This window comes from Saccopteryx leptura, chromosome 5 (assembly GCF_036850995.1).
Source record: "Saccopteryx leptura isolate mSacLep1 chromosome 5, mSacLep1_pri_phased_curated, whole genome shotgun sequence".
NCBI lineage: Eukaryota > Metazoa > Chordata > Mammalia > Chiroptera > Emballonuridae > Saccopteryx > Saccopteryx leptura.
This window is the reverse complement of record NC_089507.1, coordinates 140,505,303-140,520,096: the sequence shown is the minus strand read 5'-3', so window position 1 is coordinate 140,520,096 and position 14,794 is coordinate 140,505,303. Positions and strand designations below refer to the sequence as shown.

The 14,794-nt window shown below is 45.9% G+C and overlaps 1 protein-coding gene across 4 annotated transcripts in view; it reads right to left on the bottom strand.

The window, feature by feature from the left end:
• GALNT11 (polypeptide N-acetylgalactosaminyltransferase 11) overlaps positions 1-13,954 on the bottom strand; it is a 51,451-nt gene extending 37,497 nt beyond the window's left edge. The window contains exons 1-2 of one of the 4 annotated variants that reach the window (XM_066385364.1): positions 13,729-13,954; positions 8,878-9,063 (exon numbers count right to left, since the gene is read on the bottom strand). The gene's annotated coding sequence lies outside the window, so the exon portion shown is untranslated. Of the gene's footprint in view, positions 1-952; positions 1,021-8,877; positions 9,064-13,468; positions 13,619-13,728 lie in introns of those variants that run through there. The other 3 variants (XM_066385366.1, XM_066385367.1, XM_066385369.1) reach the window with 3 other exon arrangements.
• Between the last annotated feature and the right edge of the window lie 840 nt (positions 13,955-14,794).

The following is a 14,794-nucleotide window of genomic DNA, read 5'->3' as shown; positions in this document are numbered from 1 at the left end:
GCTGTAAAGTCTACTACTTATTTTTAATCTCTCTATACTCACTACAAAGCGTTCTACTGCTATCGGCACTTAACGAAAAATAAATATACTATAAAGACAGGTTAGTGGCATTACGGATAATTTTCTAATTACTTCAAACCATTTTCTTTTTTTTTTTTGTATTTTTCTGAAGCTGGAAATGGGGAGGCAGTCAGACAGACTCCCGCATGCGCCCGACCGGGATCCACCCGGCATGCCCACCAGGGGGCGACGCTCTGCCCATCTGGGGCATCGCTCTGTCACAACCAGAGCCATTCTAAAGCGCCTGAGGCAGAAGCCACAGAGCCATCCTCAGCGCCTGGGCCAACTTTGCTCCAATGGAGCCTTGGCTGCGGGAGGGGAAGAGAGAGAGAGGAAGGAGAGGGGGAGGGGTGGAGAAGCAGATGGGCGCTTCTCCTGTGTGCCCTGGCCGGGAATCGAATCCAGGACTCCCGCACGCCAGGCCGATGCTCTACCACTGAGCCAACCAGCCAGGGCCACTTCAAACCATTTTCTACAAAGCATGTGTGTTTTCTTTAATAATCAAGGTAAAAGATTTCTTAGGAAAAACCTTCCTAACTTGAGAATGTAAGAACAAATTGGGACAGGTTAAGTATATTAAGGACGTTAGCACGTCCTTAGAGAGGAGTGTTTTAATTCCAGTAATTTGTCAAAAATTTAAGAATAAAATCTGAACACTGAACAAATATTGTGGAAGCACAATCTGAAGAACCGTTTTACTTCTATGAACCATTATCCAGTTTGAAATTCGCATACCTCTTTAGTGCCCGTATTTTTTACTACAAGACTAACGAGACAATGGGACAGTTCTGTTTACCCAAACAGGATAGCTTTCGTTCTCCTTTAATACAAAATAATTCCCATAATATTTAATGACGTTTGAAATATCTATCTTTAAATGTTAAGTGTTTACCTTTCAGTAGTTTCCAGATATGTTCTCATCAGTGTATTCTCTATTCCAAATTTTCAAATGGCAAGCATTGATTAGCTTTTGCCATAGGAGAGACACATCCGAATTTTAACTCAGCTACAGTCATGTGAGTATAAATACTGATTTACAAAAGTGCCCTTCCTAAATACCTCTGTGAAATTACCAGGTGATGACAACACAAAAATACACACTATTCTTGCTCATTCCTTATCTACCCTGTAAGACAAGCAGAAAACACTGCCAACAACATATTTCATAATTACAAATAAGAGATTACTGAATGAGGAAAGGTTCAGAGCCAATTCCAGACATCATATGCTCCCTGGAAATAATTCTGACATCCATCTGATATGTATGAATCCCCTCTAAGAAAATCTGAGAACACAACCTATGTAGTATCTCTATTTTATATCTCAAACGCAGAGGAAAGCCACATGGTGATACTGATGAAAGAACCAAAATTAATCAACTGCTAACAAGGAAATTAAAAGGATAGATAACATAACATGACAAACCACCTAAAATAACCAAACTTGGGACATCTGCTTGGTCAGTGAATATGGGCAGGAAGCGGCTGACCACTGTAATAACTTTAATAACTTATCTGATCTGACCGAATGCCCAAGCAGAAAGCAGAGCTCTCTGCAGTTTAAGACCAGTGGAAGACAAGGAGAAAGTGACTGTAGCTGCACAAGGGTCTGCACAAGAAACATTCACTTCATGAGATCATTACATTGAAGATCTAACCATACAGTCTACTATACATATTTAACCTGTTTTATTGGGATCTGTCATATTTTATTTTTTTAATCATTTTTTATTTTTCAATTACAATTGATATACCATATTATGTTAGTGTCAGGTGTATAACCAGTGATCAAACATTATATAACTTACTAAGTGATCGTCCTGATGAGTTTATACCCATCTGACACCATAATGGTTATTACAATATTATTGACTACATTCCCCATGCTGTTCTTTACACCCCTGTGACTGTTCTAATTTGCACTTCTTATCCCTTCACCTTTCTGCTCTGCTTGTTCATTTATTTTGTTTTCGATTCAATTGTTCGATAGCTATGCACCTACTGCCATTTTCTTGACCTTTATTTTTCTTCTTCATTTAAAAAGAACACCCTTTAACATTTCATTTAATACTGGTTTGAGGATGATGAACTCCATTAGCTTTTTCTTGTCTGGGAAGCTCTGTATATGTACTTGGATTCTAAATGAAAACTTCACTGGGCAGGCTCATCTTGATTGTGGGTCCTTGGTTTTCATCACTTTGAATATTTCTTGCCACTCCCTTCTGGCCTACAAAGCTTCTGTTGAGAAATCAGCTGACAGTGTTATGAACCCTCTTTGGGTTCAACTTGTTTGGGACTCTCTGGACTTCCTGGACCTGTGTGTCTATTTCCTTCACCAGGTTAGGGAAGTTTTCCGTCATTGTTTTTCAAATTGGTTTTCAATTTCTTGCACTCTCTCTTCTCCTTCTGGTATCTCCATGGTGCAAATGTTGGTACACTTGAAGTTATCCCAGAGACTCCTTACAGTATCTTCATTTTTTTGGATTCTTTTTTCTTTTTGCTGTTCCAATTTGAGGTTTTTGGCTTCTTTATATTCCAAATCACTGGTTTGATTCTCAGCTTAATCTACTCTGCTGTTGATTTCCTATAAATTATTCATTTCAGTTAGTATATCCTTCACCATTGACTGTTTGACTGTTTGTTTGTTTTTTAAATGGCTTCTATATCCTAAGTTCCTTCAGCATCCTAGCAACCACTGTTTTGAACACTGTATCTCTTAGTTTGCTTGCCTCTGTTTCATTTAGTTGTCTTTCTGGAGATTTCTCCTGTTCTTTCATTTGGGACATGTTTCTTTGTGTCTGCATTTTGGCTGTCTCCCTGTGTTTGGTATGGCTGCTATGTCTTCTAGGTTTGAGTGGCCTCATGTAGTAGGTGTCTTATAGGGCCCCGCTGCTATGTCTTCCAGGTTTGAGTGGCCTCATGTAGTAGGTGTCTTATAGGGCCCAATGGCACAATCTCCCTGGTCACCCAAGCTGAGCACTTCAGGATTGCCCCTATGTGGGCTGTGAGCACTGTCCTGCTGTAGGCGAGCCCTGATTGCTGTTGGCATCACTAGGAGGTACTGACCCTTAGGTCAGCTGGCTGAGACAACTAGTTGTGACTACAGTGGAGGAGTCAACTCTAGAAGCAGGACTTGCTTCTGTGGGGCTTTGGTGTTCACTGAGTCCACCCCTTGAGCGTGTCACTCATGGAGGTGGTAGGGTTTTACTCTGGCATGCTCTGAAGGGGTCCACCAGGTGCCCTGGCTCTGGGGCCTCTTGGAGGTGCATCAGGCATGAGTTAAAAAATGATGTACAGATGGCTGCTACTTACGCTGAGGTTGGAGGTGACCAAGAGAGGCCAATCTAGGAACCAAGACCAGTTGCCACTAATGCCAGTCCTGGGGCCACTTAGCAAGAGGCACATGGTACACAGAGGCCAGATGCTGCTTGTCTGAGAGATTTTAGGAAAATCCAAAGCATGAGGCAAGAGAAGCCATTTCTAATCAAAAAGACTCTAGAACAGGGGTCCCCAAACTACGGCCCATGGGCCGCATGCGGCCCTCTGAGGCCATTTATCCGGCCCCCGCCGCACTTCCGGAAGGGGCACCTCTTTCATTGGTGGTCAGTGAGAGGAGCATAGTTCCCATTGAAATACTGGTCAGTTTGTTGATTTAAATTTACTTGTTCTTTATTTTAAATATTGTATTTGTTCCCTTTTTTTTTTTACTTTAAAATAAGATATGTGCAGGCCCTGGCCGGTTGGCTCACTGTTAGAGTGTCGGCCTGGCGTGCAGGAGTCCTGGGTTCGATTCCCGGCCAGAGCACACAGGAGAAGCACCCATCTACTTCTCCACCCCTCCCCCTCTCCTTCCTCTCTGTCTCTCTCTTCCCCTCCTGCAGCCAAGGCTCCATTGGAGCAAAGTTGGCCCGGGCGCTGAGGATGGCTCTGTGGCTTCTGCCTCAGGCGCTAGAATGGCTCTGGTTGCGGCAGAGCGACGCCCCAGATGGGCAGAGCATCACCCCCTGGTGGGCATGCCAGGTGGATCCCGGTCGGGTGCATGCGGAGTCTGTCTGACTGCCTCCCCATTTCCAGCTTCGGAAAAAAAATAAATAAATAAAATAAGATATGTGCAGTGTGCATAGAGATTTGTTCATAGTTTTTTTTATAGTCCGGCCCTCCAACGGTCTGAAGGACAGTGAATGGCCCCTGTGTAAAAAGTTTGGGAACCCCTGCTCTAGAAAATGCTTGGGTGGGCCCACAAGTTGGGTGGGGCAGGACCTCAGAGTGACGTAGCTGGGCAGGGCAAATAGCCAGGCTGATGGAAACTCAGGGCACCTGCATTCTGGCTCTGGGGGTGAGGGTCTCAGAAAAGGAACAATGGCCTCTGCCAGCACTTGAATCTGACAGAAAGCTGCCCCTCCCCCAGCCCTTGACCTGACACAAAACAACCCAGTTCCTCCTGGTACGTCTCTGCTGCCTTTCCAGCTGCTGCCCCGGTGCTCCAAGTGAGCGACTCCGAATGAGTCCATAGACAGGCCCTTTCAGAGGAGCTGGCAGGGACCGCCCCAGCTCTCTATCTCATCCAGCTACCATCCCCGCTGGGTTTTACAGCCAGAAGACATGGGGACTTCTCTTCCTGGCCCTGGAGCCCTGGGCTGGGGGACCAGGTGTGGGGCTGGGACCCCTTGTTCCACAAGGAGAGCCTTCCCCGCCGAGATATGCCCCCTGATTTTAAACTGCCACACACACGGGTGCAGGACCAGCCCGTTCCATGTCTCCGCCCCTCCTACCGGTCTTGATGTGGCTTCCTCTGTCAATCCCTAGTTGTAGAACTTCCATTCAGCTAGATTTCAGGTGGTTCTGAATGATGGTTGCTCTGTTCCATTGTAATTTTGATGTGGTTGTGGGAAAATCTGAATACCGTGTTTACCTAGGCCTCCATCTAAACTGGTGTCATATTGTAATAATTCATTTCTGATTCCGTGTGTCTGCTCAAGGAAATGCCCTAATTACGTCTATCTTTATCTCAGTCCCAACAAAATAGCCCATGGGATGTCAACATAGGGGTCATAAAACCAAATGGAGTCTGACACCAAGAAGATAAATAAGAGAGGAAGCATACAAACGGTAGGAAGTGGCAGGGCATGACCCCCCACCTAACAGAATTTTGAAAGCCTTTGTTGATCAGACAGCTTCCAGACTGCAACTCCTGACAGAGGGGCATAAAAGGAGTAGTACAGAACCACTTACCACCCCCAAATTATGAAAACTATTATCTCTTGTTCTCCTCCTGCCCAAAAAAAGGACCTTAAACCCCAAGTATATCTAAAGGGTGATCACCCTCAAGAGAACACACTCTTAATGACCCTATAACCCAGTTTTCACCTTGCTTCCTCCTACCTTCATGGTAATCATCTTTACATCCCTCCTTAATTCCAAGGGCATAAAAGAAGGTACAAAGTTATTTCCTGAAAGCCTGTTTCTCTGCCGAGATCTTGCTTCCAAAAATCTTTGCATCTCTGTTTGACTCAAGTTATTATAAAAATTTTCTACAGGTTTGGAGGTTCTTATGTTGACAAAATTAAAAATGAATTACTCTACAACCTAGCAATCCCACTTCTGGGGTTTTTTTTTTTTTTTTTTTTTTTTTTTTGGTATTCTTCTGAAGCTGGAAACGGGGAGAGACAGTTAGACAGACTCCCGCATGCGCCCGGCACGCCCACCAGGGGGCGACGCTCTGCCCACCAGGGGGCGATGCTCTGCCCCTCCGGGGCATCGCTCTGCTGCGGCCAGAGCCACTCTAGCACCTGGGGCAGAGGCCAAGGAGCCATCCCCAGCGCCCGGGCCATCTTTGCTCCAATGGAGCCTTGGCTGCGGGAGGGGAAGAGAGAGACAGAGAGGAAGGAGAGGGGGAGGGGTGGAGAAGCAGATGGGCGCTTCTCCTGTGTGCCCTGGCCGGGAATCGAATGCGGGACTTCTGCACGCCAGGCCGACGCTCTACCACTGAGCCAACCAGCCAGGGCCCCACTTCTGGGTATTTATCCTAAGAAATCAAAACACTAATTTGGAAAGATAAATGTACCCTGTAAAGCCAGTAGCCAGAGCCACCATCACAACCGCCTGGCCCATGCAGGTTTGCATTTGATTCGGACAGACAGTAATGAAACAACGGAGCCAAGAACTGGTGGGCCATTACCTTTTAATCCTAGCTTGCACCCAGCGGGCAAGAAATACACACAGTGGGAAAACACTTCCCTTTCCATTCAGGGCTCCCAAAGCCACTGACTTATCCGAGTTTCCTAGAATCAAGGGTTTCTACCTCACCAGCCTTATTCACCTCTGTTCCCCATCTCCTTTTCCCTGCACAAACTCTGCACAAACTAGCTTCTCCTTCAGCACTCCAACATCTTGGCTGCTTCTCCTCTCCTCCATGCGGCCTTTCTCTGCTCTCCTCTCTGCTTTCCCCTCTAATGCTAATCTCAGGAACCGAGAAAGAATCTGCCCCATTTTATAATGTAGAAATCAAAACCTTTAATCCAATATACAAACAAGGAAGTCCCTGATACAAAGTCACTTAGAGTGGGAAAGGCTTAGTCTTTTTTTTTTTTTTTTTTTTTTTAATTTTATTTATTTATTTTTTACAGAGACAGAGAGTGAGTCAGAGAGAGGGATAGATAGGGACAGACAGACAGAAACGGAGAGAGATGAGAAGCATCAATCATTAGTTTTTCATTGCGCGTTGCAACACCTTAGTTGTTCATTGATTGCTTTCTCATATGTGCCTTGACCGTGGGCCTTCAGCAGACTGAACAACCCCTTGCTGGAGCCAGCGACTTTGGGTCCAAGCTGGTGAGCCTCGCTCAAACCAGATGAGCCCGCACTCAAGCTGGCAACCTCGGGGTCTCGAACCTGGGTCCTTCCGCATCCCAGTCTGACGCTCTATCTACTGCGCCACCACCAGGTCAGGCGAAAGGCTTAGTCTTAAAACTAAGCCTTAGGGTATAACGACCCTGCCTGCTTACAGCCTATCCCCCACAACCAATGCAAACAATAAGCGAGCAGCAAACCTATATATCATATTTACAAACTTATTTGACCAACATACCCCTATGTTCATTATAGCATTACTTACAATAGCCAAGATATGGAAGCAATCTAAGTGTCCAAACAGATAAAGAAGATGTACACACATAAAATGGAACATTACTCAGCCATTAAAAAGCATGAAATTTTGCCATGTGCAACAACGTGGATATAGACTTAGAGGGAATTTTGCTCAGTGAAATAAGTCAGACAGAGAAAGACAAATTTACCCTATTGTTTCACTTATTTGTAGAATCTAAAAAAACAATAAATGAACAAAAAAAACACAAACAAACTCATAGTTACAGGGAACTGATGGTCTCTAGGTGAGAGGGGGCGGGGATATCAATGGAAAAGATAAAAGGATTAAGTATAAATGGCTAGTTATAACAACAGTCATGCAGATGTAAAGTACAGCATAGGGAATGTAGTTAATAACACAGTAGTCATTATGTACGGTGTCAGATGGGTACTGGATTTGTCAGGGGGATCACTTCTGTGGACATGAGACTTCCAAACCTGTAGAGAATTTTTATGAGAGTTTATTTGAGCCAAACTGACACCATCCGCTAGCAGGCAAGATCTCAAATGCCCCAAAGATGAACCATTTTGCAGTTTCTTTTATACATCTGAAATTAAGGAGGGAACAAGGACTATTACAGGAAGGTGGGAGAAAGTAAGGCAGGGATAGCTAAGGTTGTTTGCTCTCTAAGGGTGGTTCATGCATTAGAAGGACAGGTCCGACAAGAGGCCTTTCAAAGGTATGTTAACCTAGAAGCACAGAACCAATGGTCAGGGATTGCTTAAAGCAAAAAGATAAACCCTGTACTGAAGATGTTATATTCCCTTGTATTCCTGGAGCATGACTATGCATCCTGACCTGTCCAGTAGAAATTTATGATCAGATTGCCCTGTGCTCTTAAGGTTTGAAAGAGGCATTGCAAAGGTATGTTAATCAAGATGCACAGAACCAATGGTCAGGGATTGCTTAAGGCAAAAAAGATAAACCCTTTACTGAAGACCTTATATTCCTGGGGCACGACTACCCAAGTCCTGTCTAGGTACAAATTTATCACCAGGTTACCATGTGTGGTTACTTTCCATAGAACCCATTTTTTCTGTCTGTACTTCACAAGGTATATAAATGTCTAATCGCTAGGTTGTATACCTGAAACTAACATCATAATGTATATATGTCAACTAAATTGAAAAATAAATTTTAAAAAATTAAAATAAAAAAATGGTCTGACCAGGCGATGGCACAGTGGATAGAGCGTCAGACTGGGATGCAGAGGACCGGGGTTCGAGACCCCGAGGTCGCCAGCTTGAGTGCGGGCTCATCTGGTTTGAGGAAAAGGTCACCAGCTTGAACCCAAGGTTGCTGGCTCCAGCAAGGGGTTACTCGGTCTGCTGAAGGCCCGCGGTCCAGGCACGTATGAGAAAACAATCAATGAACAACTAAGATGTTGCAACGTGCAACGAAAAACTAATGATTGATGCTTCTCATCTCTCTCTCCGTTCCTGTCTATCTGTCCCTGTCTATCACTCTCTCTGACTCACTCTCTGTCTCTGTAAAAAATAAAAAAATTTAAAAAATGGGGTGACTTCTGCTTAGATGCCCACTCCCATTCTCAAAACAAGAAATATATAGACAAACTAAAAATTAATGACACCTTTGGACCCTTCAAACAACTGACAGTAGAGGGCAAACTGCCACCCAAAACCTGGAGACACACAGCTGAGATCTGCTCACCTGGGACCACAGCTGCTGGAGCCGTAAATGGGTGCCAGAGGCCAGGCGTGAACTGGCTGGCAGGAGAAAACAAACTCCAGGAATGCAGTCTTAGGGGGCAGGCTCACTTCTGTGGGCTTTACCTCCAGGAACCCCACCAGGTCCTCAAGGTGAAGGTAAAGATCCCAGAAAGATCCTCTGGTGAATCTGGCAGGGGAAGGAGAGAGGAATCGTGAGACAAGCCCAGAGTATCTTCTATAAAAACGGGTGGGAAAGGAGATTCCTCCCACTCTAGACCCTTCCAGCCTTCAAGTCAAATCTAAGGGTAAAAAGATAATCGAGGCTTACAGGAAGACTGGGACTCTGCAGCTATGGAACGGAGTAGGCTGCAGAGGGGAAAAGGCTACCCCACTGGAGAACCCTTGTAGAGGACATAGGCTAAGACTTAATCGGAAGATTACAGAACTCTAACATTCCCTCTTGCTTCACCACCAGCACAACAGCTCAGTACAGATTCTTCTCTAGCCCACATTCACCAGTGTAGACTATATTCTAGGCCATAAAACATACTTTAACAGACAAAGAAGATTAGCAAGCATGCCAAATATGCTCTTAGACACAATGAAATTAAACTAGAAATCAATAACAAAACATTTTAAAGGCCTCTCAGATATCTGTCAAGTCTGAAGAGAAATTTTAAAATATTTTGAACTGAAAAGGTAACATCAGAATTTGCGAGATGCAGTAAAAGCAGAACTTAGAGGGAAATGTATAGCATTAAATGCATATATTAGAAAAAAAGAAAGATCTGAACTCATAAGCTAAGCTTCCATCTTAGGAAACTAGAGAAAAAAGACCAAATTATGCTGAAGGCTATCAGAAGAAAATGTAATAAAAATAAGACAGAAACCAGTAAAACTGAAACCAGGAAAAAATAGAGAAATCAATGAAACCAAAAGCTGGTTCTTTAAAAACATCAATAAAATTGATAAATCTCTAGGCAGGCTACCCATTCATCCTCCCCTCCCCACCAAAAGGAGGAGAAGACACAAATTACTATGGTCAGAAATGAAGGTCGGAACATCACTACTGTTCACATGGAAATTAAAAGGATAATAAAGAACTACAACAAGTAGCTCTATGCCTACAAATGTGATTAACTTAAGATGAAACATCAATTCCTTAAAACTACCAAAACTCACAGAAAAAAAGTGCACACAAATAGTTATAGCAACTTGACTCATAATTGCCAAGATGTGGAAGCAATCAGGGTGGTTCTCAAAAGGTGAATGAACAAAATGTGATTCAACCATACAATCAAATATTATTTTGTAAAAAGAAAAAAATGGGAGGAAGTGGAGGAAGGAAGGAAGGATCAAGCCTCACAAGATATGAAAGAATCTTAGATGCATTTTACTAAGAAGTCAGCTTGAGAATGACTGTCACTGGTTTAAGTGTTTACTATACTTTTAATCCTTATTTTAGAGTGCCCTCCTCTACTTAAATTTGTTGTAAATCAGTATACCATGTTACTCCAGCGGCAGCCTCATACGTCTCGTGTTTACTGTGTCTTTTTAAAAAATTAAAATTATTAGTCCTGGCCAGATAGCTTGGTTGGCTGGAGCATTGTCCTGATAAGCAAAGGTGGCTGGTTCGATTCCTGGTCAGGGCACAGACAGTAACACATTGATGTTTCTCTTTCTCCATCTCTCTCCCCCTCTCTGCTTTTCTCCCAGTTAGGAGGCAAACACAGCTTGACTTAGAGCTATGAAGTCAATGGAAGGGAAGATCTGAGGCAAAACTGTCTGCACTTGTCAACTAGATTGAACAGAGGACCCTAAGGGAGAAAGAATAAAAACAACCACTTTCAATTCGTTAGGAGGGACAGGGAGCACGCAGAGCACAGGTCTAGGGGGATTAACAGATTAATTTTGTTCGGACATGTTGCATTCAAGAGAACACAGACAAGGAGGTGCCCACTGCTTGAAAGGTGCATCTAAGCCTTAGAAGTCAAAAATAAACATCCAGCCCTGGCCGGTTGGCTCAGCGGTAGAGCGTCGGCCTAGCGTGCGGAGGACCCGGGTTCGATTCCCGGCCAGGGCACACAGGAGAAGCGCCCATTTGCTTCTCCACCCCTCCGCCGCGCCTTCCTCTCTGTCTCTCTCTTCCCCTCCCGCAGCCAAGGCTCCAGTGGAGCAAGGATGGCCCGGGTGCTGGGGATGGCTCCTTGGCCTCTGCCCCAGGAGCTGGAGTGGCTCTGGTCGCAATATGGCAACGCCCAGGATGGGCAGAGCATCGCCCCCTGGTGGGCAGAGCGTTGCCCCATGGTGGGCGTGCCGGGTGGATCCTGGTCGGGCGCATGCGGGAGTCTGTCTGACTGTCTCTCCCTGTTTCCAGCTTCAGAAAAATGGAAAAAAATAAATAAATAAAGAAAGAAAAGAAAAAAAAATAAACATCCAAATTACAGTCTAAGCTATATGGACGTATCAGCAGAGGAGGGTTTAAGTAATGAAGAGCACAAAAGTGGATTAGGGAGCAAGTACTGAACCTCTCCTGTGCGATCACTAAGCCAGAGAACCTCAGGAGGGTGTCACGGCCAGCAACGCCAGGTCACAAAAGACTTAGAGAGGTCAAGCTGAGGGAGTTAAGGAGGGAGGAAGCGGTCATCAGATTCAATTTGTGAGGCATGAGAAGCTTTAAGAAAGCAGTTTTAAAATGGGAAGAGTTGGGTAGTTCCTCAAAAAGTTAATCATCATTTTACCCGTATGACCGTCATTCCTACCCCAAAGAACAGAGACTCAACCACACAGATGACGCATATTAACAGCAGCGTTATTCATAGTAGCCAAAAGGGTGGAGACAACCCATGTCCATCCATAAACAAATGGTGACACTGATGTGCAAGAATGTTATTCAGCTGGAATAAGGCATGAAGCCTCATGGATGTGACAACATGGGTGGACCTTGACCACTCATGAAGCAAATAAGTCAGCTACAAAAGGGTTTGCAAATATTGCATGATTCCACTTCTGTGAAGGATCCACAACAGGCAGATTCACCACGGAAGGGGGATGGGTAAACGGGGAGTCATAGCTCCATGGGGGGGGGGCAGGGAGGGAATGTAAAACGTGGACAAAGACAACAGGGATGATGACAATCCTGTAAAATGCACTTAAAGCGGTTAAAATAATCTACTTCACGTTACATGTATTTCACCCGGTTTTTTTTTTTTGAAGTTAAAAAAAATTTTTTTTAAAGGGCACAAAACCCAAGTTGCAAGGAATCGCACAGAAACCCCCAAGAGATGTCCAGAACCTAGGCAGTACCGTGGCAACGTCCACCTGGAGGAGCTCTGTGGGAACACAGCACGACCTCCACACCCGGGGTTTCTAGACAAGAAGGAAGAATATAGCCGAGGAGGAAAAAGAATAGTCGGATATACCGGGACCTGCGGGAGGAGAGCAGCGCCTCCGTGTTCGCAGGCGCACAGGATCACACAAGTCTGTCCCCAGAATCACTTCTGTTTTGTATTTGGAAATGGAATAGAGATGCCAAGTTTTCGGGGACAATATTAGACCAAGCATGGCACGGTGTGAGCAAATTCACACCCCTCAAAGGGCGATGTCTATGGGAACTGGGCAGAGGGCTGGGGGGAGCTGATATTATTTTCTTTTCTCTCTTTTTATTACCTTCTTTTTCCAAGTGAGAGGAAGGGAGAAAGACAATCTCCTGCATGCACCCGAATGGAATCCATTCCCTTCTCAGGCCCATGCTCTGCCCACCTGAAGCCATGCTGCAACCAGGTTATTTTTAGCACCTTAGTGAAGGGAGCCATCCTCAGCGCTTAGGGCTGAGGTGCTGAACCATTCGAGCCATGGCTGCAGAAGAGATACAGAGAGAGAGAGAGAGAAAAAAGCAAGAGGGGGAGGGGTGGAGAAGCAGATGGTCGCTTCTCCTGTGCCCTGACCGGGAATCGAACCCGGGACATCCACACTCCGGGCCGATGCTCTACCGCTGTGCCAAACGACCAGGGCTGTGATATTGTTATTTTCAACCGCAAGGCGCCAAACTCGCCCTGGCCCAACAGCTCGTAGGTTAGAGCGTCCTTCCTAGCTGCAGAGGTCAGTTCGATCCCTGGTCAGGGCACATGCAGAAACAGACCCACATTTCTGTTTCTGTGTGTGTGTGTGTGTGTGTGTGTGTGTGTGTGTCTCCTTCCCCTCACTCTAAAAATCAATCAATTAAAAAAAAAAAAGAATGTGGGAAATTGCAAAGACAAACAACCCAGTGCCTTCCACCAGGAATATTGGAACAGACACGAAAGAGGAAAACATAAGCGGTTCCTCAAACCAAAGGCTAGCTGTAGGTAGACAGGGTCAAAATCCTGATTGGCCCCAAGCAGCTGTTTTTTAAAATGTTTTGTGTTTTGAAGGAAATGCAAATGCTGCCCAAAGAGCGTGGAAAACAGGGGCTGGGAAGGAGGGGGCCGATATGCGGGTCTCTTGGGTTTCTGTCTGCCATGCTCCGCCATGTCCCCGGGGCTCCGGACGAGCCCCTGCCCGGAGTGCGCCGCCCGCACCCCCCGCCGCCGAGCGCAGAGCTCCAGCCCCACCGGAAGCCGCAAGGGGCTGGCGCCGCGGTCTCCGGCGTCTCCTGGGTGAGCACTCCTGCCGCCAGAGCCAGGCCCGCGTTTGCAGATGCTGCAGCCGCAGCGGGTAGGACTCTGCAGAGAGGGTTGCAGCCTGCAGCCTGGGGGTCCCCTGCGGGCCACGGGGCGCGCTGCCGCAGAGGCTCGCCTGGGGGGCGCCGAGGGGGCGACGGTGGCCGGGCGGGGTCAGACTCCGCAGTCCGGCCGCTCCGCGCGCTACTCACCCTGACGCCGGCAACGCAGGATCCCGGCCTTCTGGGACTCGGGCTTGGGCATCTTTCCTCCCGCCGCCACCCTGGGCCCTGGTGCGAGCCGCGCGAGCTGCAGCGGGTGGAGCTGGCGGGAGTGGGGGCAGCAACACGACAGCGCCCCCCCAACCCCTCCCCGGGCGGCCACAGAGGCGCTCACCCAGAGCTTGCGCTGCAGCCTCGGCTGGCGCTGGAGCTCCGAGAACACGTGACGGAGGCCCCGCCCCCGCGCGCCGCGGGTGATGTCACCGCCCGCAGGTGCTCACGCGGGCCTGTCGTCGTCCAGAACGTTCTCCAGGCCTCGTGGGCGCGTGGTCCTGGGGAGCACTCTGGTTTGTCCCGGGCAGTCTGTACCATTCATTCTCATCCATCTTCCATTCTTTTCTAGAAGCAGGTAAGGTAGCCATGCGGGCCAAGAACACAGTGATCATGTTGTGCTTACTTTGGGCTACTAGATTGACCTTTTGAAAACCCGATCTCACCCTCGTCCTCTGTAAAATAGGAGCCCAAATTTTTTTCCTTGTTTTTCAAAACAGATTGAATAGAGTGTTTTTCCTCAAGACATTGGTATAAAGAGGTTGTAAACTGGTTCTTTTTTACTTTACATCGTATGTATTAAAGATAAGATGACCAACTTTTTTTACAATGAAAAGGACAAAAATAAAATGAAAACAATATCGTAAATAAAAGAAACATTTTATTCATTGCAACAATAATACAATAATATGATAAGTGCATAATAAAAACATTTGTAATATTTTATATTGTAATGCTTACGTGCTTATTCATTTTTAATAATAATTATGAAGAAAAAGTACTCATTTAGATACAAACACGTCACATCACACGATGGATCAACTCTGCATTGATCTAATACGGACATTGACAGATTAGTCTTCCAATATCAAAAAGGAGGACATGTAGGAGGACACTTTTCCAGGGAGGACAGAACTTACAAAAGAAGGACTGTCTTCCCTAAAGAAGGATGATTGGTCACCTTATTAAAGAACACAAGCTCCATGAATGCAGCCTGCTCTGTTGT